The 19,481-nt window shown below is 44.4% G+C and overlaps 2 long non-coding RNA genes across 2 annotated transcripts in view; both read left to right on the top strand.

Annotated features, from left to right (window-relative positions):
• Window positions 1-2,042: 2,042 nt before the first annotated feature.
• The window catches only part of LOC129634857 (uncharacterized), a 65,066-nt gene continuing 47,627 nt past the window's right edge, over window positions 2,043-19,481 (top strand). Inside the window, exon 1 of the long non-coding RNA XR_008705953.1 lies at window positions 2,043-3,511. This is a non-coding gene — a long non-coding RNA (uncharacterized LOC129634857). The remainder of the gene's footprint in view (window positions 3,512-19,481) is intronic.
• LOC129634858 (uncharacterized) overlaps window positions 17,402-19,481 on the top strand; it is a 41,737-nt gene continuing 39,657 nt past the window's right edge. Inside the window, exon 1 of the long non-coding RNA XR_008705954.1 lies at window positions 17,402-18,408. This is a non-coding gene — a long non-coding RNA (uncharacterized LOC129634858). The remainder of the gene's footprint in view (window positions 18,409-19,481) is intronic.

Raw genomic sequence — 19,481 nt, forward strand, 5'->3', positions numbered from 1 at the left:
GTCGGCCCACATGGTCTCCCATGAACAGGCGGCAGAGCCCTGGGGAGGGACCTGGAAGGTGGGGTGGTGCCCTCCATCAGGCAGGCCTCTGCACAGACGTTTCTCACCATCCACAAGCTAAAAGACTTCTGCTCAGTGAGGCTCCCAGGTGTGGCCACAGAACTGGCCCTTCAGGGGCCCCATGAGGAAGCCCACCTGTCCCGAAGGCCGGGCAGAGGAGGGGGGAGACCCCAGGAGAAAACCAAGGGCACATGAGGTCAGGGCTGGAGATGGGGTTTGAGTCCAGGTCCTCACCCTGGACCTGGAGGCTCAGCCTGGACTTGAAGGCTCCGTCCTCAGCCTGAGCCTTCAGTCAGGATGCTCAGGTGACCCAAAGCTGGCCCACTCCCTGTGCCACCACCTCCCAAGCCTCGTCCCCAGCCTGGGTTGCTACCTTCTGTTGCCATGGAGATATTGCAGGCCTTTGGGTCCCACTTCTTCCCCACTGTAGGGCGGTTTCTGGACTGTAGCAGTGAACAGGGGCTCACAGAGGTCAATTTTTATTTTAAATTTTTTAAAGTTATCCTATTTTTTAAATTAACTCATTAATTTGGCTGGGTCAGGTCTTAGTTGAGGCACTCGGATCTTTTCCTTGCACACTCGAACTCTCTAGTTGTGGCATCAAGGCTCAGTAGTTGCAGAACACAGGCTTAGTTGCCCGAGGCATGTGGGATCTTAGTTCCCCAACCAGGGATTGAACCCTGGTCCCCTACATTGCAAGGCAGAATGTTTACCACTGGACCATCAACGAAGTCCCTGGATGTTGATGTTCTGTTGAAAATACACTCCTCTGTAATTGATGACACTGACAACGGGAGCCCCTCACACAGCCCTAGGAGAAGGCTGGCCTTGCACCTTGGCTGGTCCAGGGAGACACCAGGAATGGGAGGTGAGCTTCTGAGAACCTTCCAGGATATCCTGGAAGAGCCAGGCTTCCTCCACCTCCAGCCACCAAAAGCAGGTAGATGAATGAACAGAAGAGGCTACAGCCCCATGTAGCGCCTTCCTCCAATTGGCATGCTGTTCCAATTAACGTCATTACTCTTATAGACTGACTTCATTATAAGTCAGTGTTATAAATGTAAATGAATAATTTATATGGATGTCATATTTTCAGTTTTATATAATGGAATTCGATGTGGTTTCGATTGACAAGGGGGACTTCGCTGCTTTAAAAAAAAAGGCACCCCTGGAGCTGAAGGGAGCTGCCAGCCTGCCCACTAGACACCAGACGAATGGACAGGGCGACCAGTCCAGGTTGGAGAAGGCAAAATAGCAGGAGAAACTTCCTCAGGAGGCCGCGGTGACCATACCTGGTGCCGCTGAACCTTGTCCTAAGGAGACTGAGGCAACTGGTAGCTTGTTGGGGATTCACTGTCAAAAAGAGACCATGATTAACTCTATATAGAGTTGTACAAAAAAGGAAAGGCTAGTATGAAGTGTTGCGCCGCCGGATTCAGTTCTGAAGAGGGATTAAACAGTCAATAGCCAGAAAGCTATTGATCTGGTCGAAACTATCAAAAAAGGAAAAAGAAACGCCAGGCCGGGGATGCACGTGGAGGGGCGGCCGCAAGCGCCGCCGGGGTCGCCAGAAGCCCCACGTGACTGAGAGAAGCAGAAATCTGGATTTTTAGGCCAAACAAAACTTGCGTGGGCTGGCTGCAGCTGGTTTGCAGAGCACCCCCGACTCCTAGCGGCAGTCCTGGGGCAGGCAGGGGAGGGGCGGGGGCGCAGGAAGTCAGCGGCTTCCTGCGCCCGCTCGGGCGGAGCCCTCCCCGGGGAGCGCCTCTGGGCGTCGCCACTGCTCCCCGCGGGCTCGGTTTCCTTCAGCGGAGAAGCACCCGGCCCCGCCGGTGGCTGCTCGGCTCCCCGCGCCCGCAGCGCCGCCTTCTGGTGGCCGTGGGGAGCGCCGCTGCCCGGCCCGGAGAGCCGAGACATCCGAATCCAGGGTTCGGGATCAGAAGCACAACTTGCAGGTTTTCTTGGAACCTCAGGCACTCAGACGCATCATAATTCCCTAGTTAGTGATGCTCACGCGCTGATCACTGGCTTCTGACCACATTTAACTACACGCTTCTCACCCCATCCCCGCTCCTAGTTCTCCTGTCTTTCGAAATCTCCATTCACCACACCTTTGCTTTTCTTACCACATAATTCTAGTTTCGCTCGATGTATTGCCTAAAAAGTGCAGATAAGTATGGCAGTTCTTTATAATTAACCGAAAAGGACCCCATGCGGTATGTCATCCTTTCACTGTGTTGCTGTAACAGACACACCACCCCCCGCCCCCGCCTCCTTTCAAGCAACACTTAGCAGCCTCTCGGCCCTTTTTCGCACCATCTCTTAATCCAGACCAAGGACCACGTGTCTGCCCCGCAAAGGCTGTGACCAGTTTCACTCCAGCGCAAGCACAGAGCTGGGCCGCAGGCTTCACTGACAGCTTTTGACTGCCACACCAGAGCTTTCCTGTGGACCCCGCCATGGGTTTGCAGCCCGCAGTTAGGAGAGTTCCTGCCCGTAGGGGGATGCTGGCTAATTGGACACAGCAGTCAGTGGATACATTTGTCCTCCTCACCGGAGACAGATTGGCCTGTGTTTAACCGCTCAGTCGTACCGACTCTTTGTGACCCCGTGGATTGTAGGCCGCCAGGCTCCTCTGTCCATGGGATTCTCCAGGCAAGAATACTGGAGTTGGTTGCCATGCCCTTCTCCAGGGGATCTTCCCAACCCAGGCATGAAACCCACCAGGTCTCCTGCATTGCAGGCGGATTCTTTACCGTCTGAGCCACTAAGGAAGCCCAGACTGTCCTGAGGCAGATTTTATACAGTGTCTCCCATGGGACCCTGCAAACGATCACACAGGGTGGTCCATTCGGCAGCTTCCTACTGGCTTCAGTGCCCAGGTAGGTGGTCCATCTGGGTCTGTGAGTACAAGCCAAAAATAGGCCACAGCTGCGCCAACTAACTGCCTTACTCAGGGGAGACCTTGGAAGACAGTAGTGAAGGTTGCTGACCCCAGTGGTTGGAGCTCGGAGCATCTGACTCTTCCAAGGAAAGAAAATAGCCTGGAGGGAGTGGTGAGCGGCCAGGGACATCCCCCCACGGCCCCCTGCAAGAAGTGGGTGGGCAGAAAGCCACCACGATTCTCAAATGAGCAAGTCATTTGAACAAGAAGTGAGTCACCTTCCAAATAAAATTCCTGGGTAAGGAGGCCACTGAATGCCAGGAAGAAGGCAACCCAGGAAAACCGCTATACAGATGAATCTATTTTACAATAGCCAAGACAGGTGATTGACAGGGTTAAAAGGGGCGGGCAGAGCGGACCAGAGGAGTCGTGAGCCTGCGCGTAGGAAGCAACGCGAGAACCTGGAGTGAGTCCGCGAGGCCTGTGCGCGAAGACCTACTCGGTGCGAGCTGACTGCCCTCAGACCAGGTGAACCAAAGCCATGGGACAAGCAGGGACAAAATTCAGGTATGGATCGGCTCTCCGGATTCACCCCACCCAGGGGGAAGCCCTGCATATTCCTGAACTTACGGAATACTGGCTGTAGTTTTGCGGGGGGTTCTTTGGTTGGCTTTGGTCTGGACTGTGCTTGCCTCTCTTTCGTAAGAACCTGCTAAGGGTCCTCTAAGGGTCACATGCAAGTTCCAGGAAAGGCGTTTCCCTGTAAAGTTCGCCGAGCATAACGTTTGAGACAGCGCCTTCTTCCTGGGAGAAGAAAGGGTGCACGATCTTTTCACCTGAGGTTTTGGATGGCCAGGGGTGCAGCACGGAGTTTCCACGCTTCCTTGGGAGCTGCACCCCCGCTGTCAGGCCGATGGAAGCCGGGAGCTTTACTCTGGGTGCTTAGGGAAGAAGGTGGCCTCGTTCATTTCCGCCACGCTCGACGCTTCCAACGTGGACGGAACTGCCACTTCCCTCATACCTGGCTCTTAGTCTTCAGTCTGAGGTATGGCTAACAGTGTATTTTTTAAGTGGGGGCGGGGGTGGCGGCGAGTTTGCGTCTACCTGGCGTAGCACACAATACACTCATGGCCCTGAATTCTCCAGTGAGAGAGCCTCAGTGTTTGGACACAACTTGTTATCATGTGAACTGTTGGTGGGTGTGCAGGCGTCTCTATAACGGCTTCACAGGCCAAACGCTTTTGCTGAGTGACCCACGCTCCCCTCAGCTGCCTTCCAAGTAGCCATCTTGAGAGCTGCATCACAGCTCAAAAGAGACGTTTCACAATCAGTTAACAAGCAACTTGGTAGTAACCACAAATTATGGCAAAAATCCCAGCTCCACTGGCCCCTTTGCATATTGTCTAATGAGAGACAGTACATCCCAAACCTGGGAATATTCCTGTAACCTCCACCCCGAGACGTCAGACCTGTGGCCGTATTTGAATGAGGGCCCCCATACCCAATAATCTTGGAAGCGCTTTAGGCACTGTACCCTAGCACCTCCTTCAGACCAGTGAGAAACAGGTGCCTGTTACTCATTGCACAGCTGATGGAGGCCTTTTACCATGATGGCTCCTCTGGTTCTCCTGGCCCTCTGAGCTGGTGGTGGTGGTTTAATAAAAAGTATAATAGACAATGGACGTGAGTCTCAGTGAACTCCGGGAGTTGGTGATGGACAGGAAGGCCTGGCATGCTGCGATTCACGGGGTCGCAAAGAGTCGGACACGACTGAGCGACTGATCTGATAATAGACAAACCAGAAGAACATAGAGGTTGAAGAAATTTTGGCCAAAAATATAATAGACAAATAAAATGTTACATATTTAAAGGAGATAGTGTGGCGATTTGACATATGTCTACTTTGTGAATGATTACCACAGTCAGGTTAACACATCCGTCACCTCACAGCTACCATTTTTTTTTTTTTTTTTACGTGTGTGGTTGAGCTTCTGAATTTGAGAATTTCCTCCTGCCATTGAGAAGGAACTGTGAACGTGACTAACCTCTGGTCAAAACAGCCTCCAACTTGACATCCTGCAAATCTGAACTAAGTTCCATAGGTGGGATGAGCTCTAGGAAGTTCTGTCGTGAAAACACTATGGATCTTGCCCAGTCCCTAAGCCTCTGACTTCACCCACAGGTGTCTTCCCTCATGGAGTGCTAGTCTCATGAAAGCCAGCTGACAAGAAGCAGTGAAGAAGCCCACCCTGCTCCGAGGTGAGCAGGTCCTCTATAATGCTAGAGCCTTTCAGTGAAGGCAAACGGTGGATGGCCTGCAGCAGTGGGTGTCCCATGTGATGAGCTGAATTTCACGCAGAACTTTCTAGTCAGTGCACTGCCCACCCCCGCTCTCCCAGGAATCAGTGAACGATATCTGTGTATCAGCTCATGGACTGTCACTTATGACCCAGCTTTAATGGTCAGGTCTTTGGGCCCCCCAGGACTGGACTCTTAAAGAGATCCCATATATTGGATGACCTCCCCTTGGAAACATAACAGTTTTCAGATTCAACATTTACATCATATGTATAGTTATATGAAATAACCACACCTAGAGAACAGTGTTGAGACAAACATATGTGGAAAAGCCAACACGTGTGGCCATTACCTCTTGCTGCTGTTTAGTCGCTAAGTTGCAGGCGACCCCATGGACTATAGCCTGCCAGGCTCCTCTGTCCATGGGTTTTCCCAGGCAAGAATACTGGAGTGGGTTGCCATTTCCTTCTCCAGGGGATCTTCCTGACCCAGGGATCAAACCCAGGTCTCCAGCATTGCAGGCGGAGCCATCACCTCTACTGCAGACCAATGGACTGTGCTCAAGTCCACCATAGTTGTAATGGAACCACCGTAAAGCTTGAGATGCCTAGTGAGGAATCACTGCAAAAACTTGTATCGTTGGTCCACTATCCTAGAGTCCTCAATGAGGACTTCCACAGGGCCACCTGGTCTGTCTTCACCTATTGACAGCTTGCACAAGAGTGATTGGCCCCTCTGTCTACCTGAGCTCCTAGGCATTCAAGGGCTTTTGCACCTGCTTTGATCTCAGCAGGTGGATGGGTGGATGTTTCATTTTGTTCAAATCTACGTAGATAAACTTGACCACTTTGTCCCAGATATTCTATGGTCACCCTCCCCTGCCCACCGTCTATGCCATTGAAAAGTAGCAACTCCTGGGCCAGAAAGGAAGATGATTTGGACCATCCCTGATGCGGAGATGACACACCTCAGCTGATCACGTGTGAGCATGGCTGGCCCCAGAAGCGCACTGAGGTCCAGGGGAAGTGAGTGACTCTTTTTTTCTCTTACAAACATGGACCAGCAGTTTCAAATGTCCTTCCCCTAATATTCTAGTTCTCATGATGTTGAAAATCTCACCTTCACCTAACCTGCTGCAGGGTCCCAAGGGCCAGCGGCCAATCAAGACAAGCGTGGAAGGTCCTGGAGGTTCATTTCCTCTTATTTTGGGAGCTTATTGGAGAAATGGCTCAAAAAGACTGAGTTAGCACAATAGAAAAATATACTGATTCCAGCTCCTGGGCTTTAAAAATTTTTTTTTATTGGAGTATAGTTGCTTTACAATGTTGTATTAGTTTCTACTGTAAGCAAAGTGGATCAGCTCTATACATATATACATATATTTTTTCTCTTTTTTGCATTCCTTCCTATTTTACGTCACCACATAGAATCGAGTAGAGTTCCATGAGCTATACAGTTCATTCTCATTCAGTTCAGTTGTTCAGTCGTGTCCGACTCTTTGCGACTCCATGAATTGCAGCATGCCAGGCCTCCCTGTCCATCACCAACTCCCGGAGTTCACTCAAACTCAACATCCATCGAGTCGGTGATGCCATCCAGCCATCTCATCCTCTGTCTTCCCCTTTTCCTCCTGCCCCCAATCCCTCCCAGCATCAGTCTTTTCCAATGAGTCAACTCTTTGCATGAGGTGGCCAAAGTACTGGAGTTTCAGCTTTAGCATCATTCCTTCAAAAGAACACCCAGGGCTGATCTCCTTTAGAATGGACTGGTTGGATCTCCTTGCAGTCCAAGGGACTCTGAACAGTCTTCTCCAGATACACAGTTCAAAAGAATCAATTCTTTGGCACTCAGCTTTCTTCACAGTCCAACTCTCACATCCATACATGACCGCTGGAAAAACCATAGCCTTGACTAGATGGACCTTTGTTGGCAAAGTAATGTCTCTGCTTTTCAGTATGCTGTCTAGGTTGGTCATAACTTTTCTTCTAAGGAGTAAGTGTCTTTTAATTTCATGGCTGCAGTCACCATCTGCAGTGATTTTGGAGCCCAAAAAAATAAAGTCTGACACTGTTCCCACTGTTTCCCCATCTATTTCCCATGAAGTGATGGGACCAGATGGCATGATCTTAGTTTTCTGAATGTTGAGCTTTAAGCCAACTTTTTCACTCTCCTCTTTCACTTTGATCAAGAGGCTTTTGAGTTCCTCTTCACTTTCTGCCATAAGGGTGGTGTCATCTGCATATCTGAGGTTATTGATATTTCTCCCGGCAATCTTGATTGCAGCTTGTGCTTCATCCAGCCCTGTGTTTCTCATGATGTACTCTGCATAGAAGTTAAATAAGCAGGGTGACAATATACAGCCTTGACGTACTCCTTTTCCTATTTGGAACCAGTCTGTTGTTCCATGTCCAGTTCTAACTTTTGCTTCCTGACCTGCATATAGGTTTCTCAAGAGGCAGATCAGGTGGTCTGGTATTCCCATCTCTTGAAGAATTTTCCACGGTTTCCTGTGATCCACACAGTCAAAGGCTTTGGCATAGTCAATAAAGCAGAAATAGATGTTTTTCTGGAACTCTCTTCCTTTTTCGATTATCCAGCAGATGTTGGCAATTTGATCTCTGGTTCCTCTGCCTTTTCTAAATCCAGCTTGAACATCTGGAAGTTCATGGTTCACATATTGCTGAAGCCTGGCTTGGAGAATTTTGAGCATTACTTTACTAGCATGTGAGATGAGTGCAATTGTGCAGTAGTCTGAGCATTCTTTGGCATTGCCTTTCTTTGGGATTGGAATGAAAATTGACCTTTTCCAGTCCTGTGGTCACTGCTGAGTTTTCCAAATTTGCTGGCATAGTGAGTGCAGCACTTTCACAGCATCATCTTTCAGGATTTGAAAGAGCTCAACTGGAATTCCATCACCTCCACTAGCTTTGTTCATAGTGATGCTTTCTAAGGCCCACTTGACTTCACATTCCAGGATGTCTGGCTCTAGGTGAGTGATCACACCATCATGATTATCTTCGTCATGAAGATCTTTTTTTGTACAGTTCTTCTCATGAGCTATCTGTTTTTTACAGAATAGTGTGTATATGTCTACCCCAATCTCCCAATTCATCTCACCTCTTCCTCCCTTAGTAAAGATAAGTTTGTATTTTTACATTTGTGACTTTATTTCTGCTTTGCACATAAGTTCATTTGTACCATTTTTTCTAGATTCCGCAATATAAGCAGTATTATACATTTGTCTTTTTTGGACTTCACGTTGTATGACAATCTTTTTTTAAATTTTATTTTAATTGGAAGCTAATTACTTTAAAATATTGTAGTGGTTTTTGTCATACATTGGCATGAATCAGCCTTGGGTATACATGTGTCCCCCATCCTGAACCTCCCTCCCCATCCCATCCCTCAGGGTCATCCCAGGGCACTGGCCCTGAGTGCCATCTCATGCATCAAACCTGAACTGGCAATCTATTTCACATACGGTAATACACATGTTTCAATGCTATTCTTTCAAATCATCCCACCCTCACCTTCTCCCACAGAGTCCAAAAGTCTGTTCTTTACATCTGTGTCTCTTCTACTGTCTCACATATAGGGTCATTGTTACCATCTTTCTAAATTCCATATATATGCATTAATATACTGTATTGGTGTTTTTCTTTCTGACATTTCACTCTGTATAATAGGCTCCAGTTTTCATCCACCTCATTAGAACTGATTGAAATGCATTCTTCTTAATGGCTGAGTAATATTCCATTGTGTATATGTACCACAGCTTTCTTATCCACTCATCTGCTGATGGACATCTAGGTTGCTTCCATGTCCTGGCTATTGTAAACAGTGCTGTGATGAACATTGGGGTACATGTGTCTCTTTCAATTCTGGTTTCCTTGGTGTATATGCCCAGCAGTGGGATTGCTGGGTCGTATGGCAGTTCTATTTCCAGTTTTTTGAGGAATCTCCACACTGTTCTCCATAGTGACTGTACTAGTTTGCCTTCCCACCAACAGTATGAGTGTTGATTCCCTTTTCTCTGCACCCTCTCCAGCATTTATTCTTTGTAGACTTTTTGATAGCAGCCATTCTGACCAGCATGAGATGGTACCTCATTGTAGTTTTGATTTGCATTTCTCTGATAATGAGTGATGTTGAGCATCTTTTCATGTGTTTGTTAGACATCTGTATGTCTTCTTTGGAGAAATGTCTGTTTAGTTCTTTGGCCCATTTTTTGATTGGGTCGTTTATTTTTCTGGAATTGAGCTGCGGGAGCTACTTGTATATTTTTGAGATTAATTCTTTGTCCATTGCTTCATTTGCTATTATCTTCTCCCATTCTGAACACTGTCTTTTCACAGCTTTAGTTTCCTTCATTGTGCAAAAGTTTTAACTTTAATTAGATCCGATTTGTTTATTTTTACTTTTATTTCCATTACTCTGGGATGTGGGTCATAGAGGATCCTGCTGTGATTTATGTCAGAGAGTGTTTTGCCTATGTTTTCCTTTAGGAGTTTTTTAGTTTCTGGTCTTACATTTAGATCTTTAATCCATCTTGAGTTTATTTTTGTGTATGTTAGAAAGTGTTCTAGTTTCATTCTTTCACAAGTGGTTGACCAGTTTTCCCAGCACCATTTGTTAAAGAGATTGTCTTTTCTTCATTGTATATTCTTGCCTCCTTTGTCAAAAATAAGGTGTCCATAGGTGCATGGATTTATCTCTGGGCTTTCTATTTTGTTCCATTGATCTATATTTTTGTCTTTGTGCCAGTACCATACTGTCTTAATGACTGTAGTTTTGTAGTATAGTCTGAAGTTAGGCAGGTTGATTCCTCCAGTTCTATTCTTTCTTAAGATTGCTTTGGCTATTTGAGGTTTTTTGTATTTCCATACAAATTGTGAAATTATTTGTTCTAGTTCTCTGAAAAATACCATTGGTAGCTTGATAGGGATTGCATTGAATCTATAGAGTGCTTTGGGTAGTATACTCATTTTCACTGTATTGATTCTTCCGATCCATGAACATGGTATATTTCTCCATCTATTTGTATCATCTTTGATTTCTTTCATCAGTGTTTTATGGTTTTATATATGTCTTTGGTTTCTTTAAGTAGATTTATTGCTAAGTATTTTATTCTTTTCATTGCCATGGTGAATGGAATTGTTTTCTTAATTTCTGTTTTCTCATTGTTAGTGTATAGGAATCCAAGGGATTTCTGTGTGTTAATTTTATATCCTGCAACTTTACTATATTCATTGGTTAGCTCTAGTAATTTTCTGGTGGAGTCTTTAAGGTTTTCTATGTAGAGGATCATGTCATCTGCAAACAGAGTTTTACCTCTTCTTTTTCCAATCTGGATTCCTTTTATTTCTTCTTCTTCTCTGATTGCTGTGGCTAAAACTTTCAAAACTATGTTGAATAGTAGTGGTGGGAGTGGGCACCCTTGTCTTGTTCCGGACTTTAGGGGAAATGCTTTTAATTTTTCACCATTGAGGATGTTTGCTGTGGGTTTATCATATATGGCTTTTATTATGTTGAGGTATGTTCCTTCTATGCCTGCTTTCTGGAGGGTTTTTATCATAAACGGATGTTGAATTTTGTCAAAGGCTTTCTCTGCATCTATTGAGATAATCATATGGTTTTTATCTTTCAATTTGTTAATGTGGTGTATCACATTGATTAATTTGTGAATATTGAAGAATCCTTGCATCCCTAGGATGAAGCCTACTTGGTCATGATGTATGATGTTTTTAATATGTTGTTGGATTCTGTTTGCTAGAATTTTGTTAAGGATTTTTGCATCTGTGTTCATCAGTGATACTGGCCTGTAGTTTTCTTTTTTTGTGGCATCTTTGTCTGGTTTTGGTATTAGGGTGATGATGGCCTCATAGAATGAGTTTGGCAGTTTACCTTCCTCTGCAATTTTCTGGAAGAGTTTGAGTAGGATAGGTGTTAGCTCTTCTCTAAATTTTTGGTAGAATTCAGCTGTGAAGCCATCTGGTCCTGGGCTTTTGTTCGTTGGAAGATTTCTGATATAGTTCCAATTTCTGTGCTTGTGATGGGTCTGTTAAGATTTTATATTTCTTCCTGGTTCAGTTTTGGAAACTTATGCTTTTCTAAGAATTTGTCCAGTTCTTCCAGGTCATCCATTTTTTTGGCATTGGTTGCTGATAGTATTCTCTTATGATCCTTTGTATTTCTGTGTTGTCTGTTGTGATTTCTCCATTTTCATTTCTAATTTTGTTGATTTGATTCTTCTCCCTTTTTTTCTTGATGAGTCTGGCTAATGGTCTGTCTATTCTATTTATCTTCTCAAAGAACCAGCTTTTAGTTTTGTTGGTTTTTGCTATAGTCTCCTTTGTTTCTTTTTCATTTATTTCTGCCCTAATTTTTATGAATTCTTTCCTTCTACTAACCCTGGGGTTCTTCATTTCTTCATTTTCTAGTTGCTTTAGGTGTAAAGTTAGGTTATTTATTTGGCATCTCTCTTGTTTCTTAAGGTAAGCTTCTATTGCTATGAACCTTCCCCTTAGCACTGCTTTTACTGAATCCCATAGGTTTTGGGTTGTTGTGTTTTCATTTTCATTTCTATGCATATATTTTTTTCTTTTTTGATTTCTTCTGTGATTTGTTGGTTATTCAGAAGCATGTTGTTTAGCCTCTATATGTTTGTATTTTTAAGAGTTTTTTTTTTTTTCCTGTAGTTGACATCTAATCTTTACTGCACTGTGATCAGAAAAGATGCTTGAAATGATTTCAATTTTTTTGAATTTACCAAAGCTAGATTTATGGCCCAGGATGTGATGTATCCTGGAGAATGTTCCATGTGCACTTGAGAAAAAGGTGAAATTCATTGTTTTGGGGTGAAATGTCCTGTAGATATCAATTAGGTCTAACTGATCCATTGTATCGTTTAAAATTTGTGTTTCCTTGCTGATTTTGTTTAGTTGATCTATCCATAGGTGTGAGTGGGGTATTAAAGTCTCCCACTATTATCGTGTTACTGTTAATTTCCCCTTTCATACTTGTTAGCATTTGCCTTGCATATTGTAGGGCTCCTATGTTGGGTGCATATATATTTGTAATTGTTATATCTTCTTGGATTGACCCTTTGATCCTTATGTAGTGTCCTTCTTTGTCTCTTTTCACGGCCTTTATTTCAAAGTCTATTTTATCTGATATGAGTATTGCTACTCCTGCTTTCTTTTGGTCTCTATTTGCGTGAAATATCTTTTTCCAGCCCTTTACTTTCAGTCTATGAGTGTCCCTTGTTTCGAGGTGGGTCTCTTGTAGACAGCATATATAGGGGTCTTGTTTTTGTATCCATTCAGCCAGTCTGTCTTTTGATTGGGGCATTCAACCCATTTACATTTAAGGTAATTTTTGAGAAGTATGGTCCTGTTGCCATTTACTTTGTTGTTTTGGGTTCGAGTTTATACACCCTTTCTGTGTTTCCTGTCTAGAGAAGATCCTTTAGCATTTGTTGGAGAGCTGGTTTAGTGGTGCTGAATTCTCTCAGCTTTTGCTTGTCTGTGAAGCTTTTGATTTCTTCTTCATATTTGAATGAGATCCTTGCTGGATATAGTAATCAGGGTTGTAGGTTTTTCTCTTTCATCACTTTTAAGTGTGTCCTGCCATTCCCTTCTGGCCTGAGTGTCTGTTGAAAGATCAGTTGTTACGGGAATCCCCTTGTGTGTTATTTGTTGCTTTTCCCTTGCTGCTTTTAATATTTGCTTTTTGTGTGTGTTCTTCATTAATTTGATTAATATGTGTCTTGGGGTGTTTCACCTTGGGTTTATTCTGTTTGTAGCTCTCTGGGTTTCTTGGAACTCTCTGGGTTTCTTGAACTTGGGTGGCTATTTCCTTCCCCATTTTAGGGAATTTTTCAACTGTTATCTCAAGTATTTTCTCATGCCTTTCTTTTTGTCTTCTTCTTCTGGGACTCCTATGATTCTAATGTTGCATTTAACATTGTCCCAAAGGTCTGTGAGGTTGTCCTCATTTATTTTAATTCTTTTTTCTTTTTTCCTCTCTGCTTCATTTATTTCTACCATTCTGTCTTCCACCTCACTTACCCTATCTTCTACCTCAGTTATTCTACTGTTGGTTCCCTCCAGAGTGCTTTTGATCTCAGTTAGTGCATTATTCATTATTGATTGACTCTTTTTGTTTATATTTTATAGGTCCTTGTTAAACATTTCTTGCATCTTCTCAATCTTTGTCTCTAGTCTATTTATCTGTAACTCCATTTTGTTTTTAAGATTTTGGATCATCTTTACTATCACTATTCTGAATTCTTTTTCAGGTAGACTCCCTATCTCCTCCTCTTTTGTTTGGTTTGGCAGGCATTTATCATGTTCCTTTACCTGCTGAGTATTTCTCTGTCTTTTCGTTTTGTTTATATTGCTGTGTTTGGGGTGGCCTTTCTGTAGGCTGGAAGTGTGTGGTTCCTCTTTATTGTGGAGCTTGCTCCCTTTGGGTGGGGTTGCATAAGTGGCTTGTCAGTGTTTCCTGATTAGGGGAACTTGCATCTGTGTTCTGGTGGGTAGAGCTGTATCTCTTCTCTCTGGAGTGCAATGAAGTGTCCAGTAGTGAGTTTTTGGGTGTCTATGGGTTTGGCATGGCTTTGGGCAGCTTGTATTTTAATGCTCAGGGCTGTGTTCCTGTGTTGCTGGAGAATTAGCTTGGTATATCTTGCTCTGGAACTTGTTGGCTCTTGGGTGGAGCTTGGTTTCAGTGTAGGTATGGAGGCTTTTGGATGATCTCTTGTCGATTAATGTTCCCTGGAGTCAGGAGATTTCTGGTGACCTCAAGTTTTGGATTTAGGCCTCCTGCCTCTGGATTTCAGTCTTATTCTTGTAGAAGCCTTAAGACGTCTCCATCCATACAGCACCGATGACAAAACATCTAGGTTAATGACGAAAAGTTTCTCCACAGTGAGGGACACCCAGAGAGGTTCACAGAGTTACATGGAGAAGAGAGATGTTACATAGAGATGACCAGGAGGAGAAGAGGGGGAATCAAAGGGGAGAGAACAATCTAGCCAGTAATCAATTCCCTATGTGCTCTCCACAGTCTGGAACACTCAGAGACATTCACAGAGTTACACAGAGGAGAAAAGGGAAGAGAGAGAGAGAGAGAGAGGTGACCAGGAGAAGAGGGGAAGTCAAAAAGGGAGAGACCAGTCTAACCAGCAATCAGTTCCCTAAGTGTTCTCCACAGCCCAGAACACCCAGAGAGATTCACAGAGTTAAGTAGAGAAGCAAAGGGGGAGGGAGGAGATAGAGGTGACCTGGGGGAGAAAAAGAGTCAAAAGAGGGAGAGGGCAATCAAGCCAGTAATCACACTCCTAAGTAAAATTGGGTACTAAGATTGGATTCTTAAAGGTACAAAACTGATAACAAATACCAAAAAGCAAAGATTACAAATTCAGGGTAGACGTTAGACTCTCAAAAATACAATATTAAAAAAAAAAAACAAAATCACAAAAATTATAAAATATATATATGAAGTTTGCTTTTAAAATAGGGTCTTTTTTTTGCAAGGTAATAGTAGGTTATAAAAATGAAAATTAAAGGAGTAGGGACTTCCCTGGTGGTCCAGTGGCTAAGACTCCATGCTGTCAATGCAAGGGGTCAGGGTTTGATCCCTGGCCAGGGAACTAGATCCCACGTGCTGCAACTGAGAGTTCACATGCTGCAACTAAAGAGCAAAGATCCCATGTTCTGCAACTAAGACCCAGCATGGCCAAAATAAATATATTAAAAAAAAAAGGTCACAAAAGCTTTATATTAAAAAAAAAAAAAGAAAATTAAAGGAGTAGTAGAGGACTTAAAAATTAAAAAAAAATTTTTTTTAATGATAATAGTAAGAATATATCTAGGAATTTCTCTGGAGCTGTTGCAGGCAGTGTGGGGTCAGTTCAGTTTCAGGTAGGTCCTTGTTCCAGCTTGTACGTCTCAAGATCTGTAGGTCTCTTCCAATGTAGTCGGTGCTAACTGCAGGGTTTTAATCTGTTGAACCTGTCAGTTCCAAAGTGGTTCCCTCTTTATTTTGGCTTCTGTTTGCTGGTCTCTTCAGTGTCTAATTTCTGCCCTGACACAAGGGGGCGGTGGTGCTCACTTATTTAGGCTCACTTGTTCAGTCGTGCTGTGGGGAGGGAGGAACACTGCAAACAAATACTGCTGGCAAACAAATATCACTGGCGTGTGTGGGGAGAGCCCGCAGTGTCTCGGCCACAATGGGTTTGCCCCCGCTCACGGGCGTGCGTGCTTTCCTGGTCTACACTGCTCAGGCTCCAGGTTGCTCTGCAGGGGAACTGTCCAAAGCGGGCCCTGGGTTGCGTGCACTTCCCAGGTCTAAGCTGCTCAGGTTCAGGTTCTTGGGTACTCCACAAAGGCGCAGACTCGGTTGGGCCTGCATTTTGTGTCCTTCCCAGGTCCGAGCAGCTCAGGTGACCGGGTGCTTGGCAAGCGCACTCTCCCCAGGTGGGGGTGCATCTTATCGCCTCCCCAGTCCCAGCCCCTCGGTTTCCTGGGTGTGCAGCGGGAGCGCCATCTCAGGTGTGCCGATCTCTGACTGTGACCCTCCTGGTGGATGTCAACCATCCAGGATCCCAGAAAGACTTGGTTAGCAACTGGAGCCTGCTCACAGTTTGCCGTCTCTGGGGCCGAGATTGCCCCTTTACTGCTCTGGCTGCCCCCTGCCTGCCTCCCTGTCTCCAGTGGGGGATGGGCCGGTCGGCAGCCAACCAGCTCTCCTGGTATTTGCTCAGTCCTGTGTTTTGTGAGCCGGCCAGCAGTGTCTTAGGTTAGGGCTTTCCACAGGATAGTTCTCTCTCTTTTTTCTCTCTCTGGCTATCCCACAGTTTGGGTTGCTCCCTCAGATTGCCCTCAGGGCATTCAGTCCCTGTCCTTACCCTAAGCAATGCAGCCTGCGCCTCCATGCGCATGCTCCATGCGAGTGTCTAGGCTACTTCTCAGCTGGGAGTTGCCGTTAGGCTCATTATCTGTGGGTTTGTTTATTTATCTATCCTCCCAGTTATGTTGCCCTCTGAGATTCCAAAACTCCCCACAGACCTGCCAATGAGAGGGTTTCCTGGTATTTGGAAATTTCTCCTCTTTTATGACTCCCTCTCCGAGATGGGTGTCTGTCCCTAACTCTTTTGTCTCTCTTTTTACCTTTTATATTTTGTCCTACTTCCTTTCGAAGACAACGGGCTGCCTTTCTGGGTGCCTGGTGTCCTCTGGCCAGCGTTCAGAAGTTGTTTTGTGGAATTTGCTCAGCGTTCAAATGTTCTTTCAATGAGTTTGTGGTGGAGAAAGTGGTCTCCCCGTCCTGTTCCTCCACCATCCTAGGACTGCCCCCCTCTGTAACAATGTTTTTATAGTCTTTGATTTTTATAAAATTTTATTTGGTATTAGCAAGGGATAGTAAAATTGTCACAGAAAGTCAGCAGCAGATCCATGCACACCCATAAATCTGGTATATGAGAAAAGGCAACACTCTGTTAGAGGAGCAGAGTCACTCATTGAAACAATCAATGAGAAGGTATGAGATACTCACATCACACAGAAAAATCAAGGCAGGACCAAAGTACTACATATAAGGTGTGAAAATCCTTAAATATTTTAGAAGATAGAGAACATCTCTGACCCACATAACTACAGAACCAAAGTTAAAATATATTTCACAGAATAGGAGAAGATACGTCCAAGGCATGTTACAAAGGGTCATATCTATAAAATGTCAAGAACTCTCAGGATGGACATGTACACACTGCTATTTTAAAAAATAGATAACCTACAAGGACCTACTGTATAGCACAGGGGACTCTGCTCAGTATTATGTAACAACCTGAATGGGAAAAGAATTTGTGAAAGAATAGATACATGTGTAACTGAATTACTTTGCTATACACCTGAAACTAACACATTGTTAATCACCTGTACTCCAATATAAAATAGTTGTTTGGTTTTTTTTTTAAAGAACTTTCTAGACTTTGCTGGTGGTCCAGTGGTTAAGATTCTGCCCTCCCAATGTAGGGAGTGCAGGTTTGATTCCTGGTAAGGGAATCAAGATTCCACAGACAATAATAATAAAAGAACTCTCAAATGAGGAAGAAACAACTCAATATTTAAAAAAGGTGGCCAAGGTTATAAACAAACCACAGACCCATGGAAGCCTAAAAAGTAAACAAATGAAAAGCTGCGCAGCCTCACATGTCTCTACTGAAGCTGTTTTAGGCAAATTTCTTTCAGAATGAATGATGGAATTTGTAATGGTTTTTTGTTTTCAAGGATGAGGATGTTGAGATTGTGGTTAATGAACTAGGGCATTGGGTCATTTATGATACCCCTAACTCTGGGTTTTTCACAATGATGCTCTAGCAATTGCTGTGTTGTACAATTTTAGTACTTGATTAGTAATTGTTATTGGCTGATCACTGCTTATAGGTGTTGGAGTCATGATGGAGGTTACTCTGGTAACTAAATAGAATTATGCTCGGGAGGAGGTAATGAGGAATGAGAGGAAACAGTTCCCTCAGGCATTTTTGGTCTGATACAGTGTAGAGGTTTTTCTTTGGCTAAGAGAGATGGATTTGGGTAAAACATGTTGTAGTCAGAAGTGATGACACTGGTTTTTAGCTATCTGAAAAATTTAATGATAGTAAGGGGCAGTGCAGGATCATTGGAAAAGAGCCTAAGAGGTTAGAGAATTTGAAGAGGTTTGAACGATAATTCAACTTTAGATTTGGGGTAGTACGGTTGATTTCTAGGGCCAGAATAAAACCTGAAATAGTCACGGCCAGGGCAGCTCGTTTCCAATAACGAGGCATTGTTATTTGTGGAATTTTTGTGGGGGAGAACAGTGTTGGAGAGAAGGAATCCAGTGAAGATGCTTCCAGCTAATGGACGTTTGATGGAATGGATTAGGAGCAGGTGATTTTCATTGAGAAGAGAGAGAAGCAAGGTTGTTCTGGGAGTGGGAGGAAAATTTGCATGCTGTAGACAGCTGGGAGCAGTGTGGTAATGAGAGTGGTTAACAGGGCTCAGGCATCGGTTACAAGGAGTTAGCAGTTTTCATCATCAGGTCTTTGGAATAAGAACCGGTGAGGACGAGGCTTCCTGTTCTCGCGAGACTTCGGCGACGGGGGAGGTTGCGGTGAAAAGGTATGGCTTTCCATAAGCTTCCTGTTTTTTGAATGTCTTGTTCACCATTTAAATTGTGGAGCATGGATCCGGAGCTTGCAAATGCTATGGCTTTGAAGAAGGCATGTGTACACGTGTGCAGGAAGCTCAGTAAGGTTGACTCATGCCATCGTTGCCTTAAAGAGGCCTAGTTGGCTCAAGTGGAGAAAGCAGCCAGTTTTTGGACGTTATTTTGGGTGAGTCCAGTCTGGTGGGTCCATAGGGTCGCAGAGTCGGACAAGACACCAGCTACTGAGCACGCATACATGCACACATGGCTGTAAGCAGTGTGGTGGTGGCTCCAAAGCATATGTTCTCATTTGAATGAACTTATTGTTTCTATTAGGGCGTGAACGTGGGTAAGTAGAAAAATTCCTGTGACACATCTTGCACTTGAGTGGAGCAGGGCTGAATGGGGGGGGGGGGCCCTCTTGCTGAGGGAATTCACGGAGGGAGGCCAAATGGGGTGGATTTTCCAGTTGCGGCTGGAAAACAAGCCCTATGAAGGGAAGCTGGGGTAATTTAAGCATAAAAATATGTTGTATATTTCATGTTAAGTTGAATAAGAGTCATGCTAATTGATACAAGAAATCCAGTATTTCCCATGCAGTTATATAAGATTACTTGAGGGAGGAGTTTCCTGGTGGCCTAATGGTTAGGATTCTGGGCTGTCATTGCTGGGGCCCAGATTTGAAACTTGGTCTGGGAACTAAAATCCCAGGAGCAGCCTAGTGGGATCAAAGGTGGGGGGGGGGGGATTGCTTGCAGGGCAGCTGGATTGGCTTCTGTTTGGCCATGTCATCATACAGTCAGTAAAAAGGTATAATTCCATCTCCTTATCCAGTGAGAAATTGGAAAAGGTTGTTGGCAGTACCAAGAATTAGTATTGTAATTAGAGGAGGAAGTATTTGAAAAATCGTTTCATGTTAGGGTCTGTGTGTATATATCACATTAAGAATTCTATAATCATGTAACAAGTATAGCTACTAATGCAAATATTATTGACGTCATCTCTTTTGAAGCTAGATGATCATTTGAAGGTTTGGACAGTGATT

Source organism: Bubalus kerabau, chromosome 20 (assembly GCF_029407905.1).
Source record: "Bubalus kerabau isolate K-KA32 ecotype Philippines breed swamp buffalo chromosome 20, PCC_UOA_SB_1v2, whole genome shotgun sequence".
Lineage (NCBI taxonomy): Eukaryota > Metazoa > Chordata > Mammalia > Artiodactyla > Bovidae > Bubalus > Bubalus kerabau.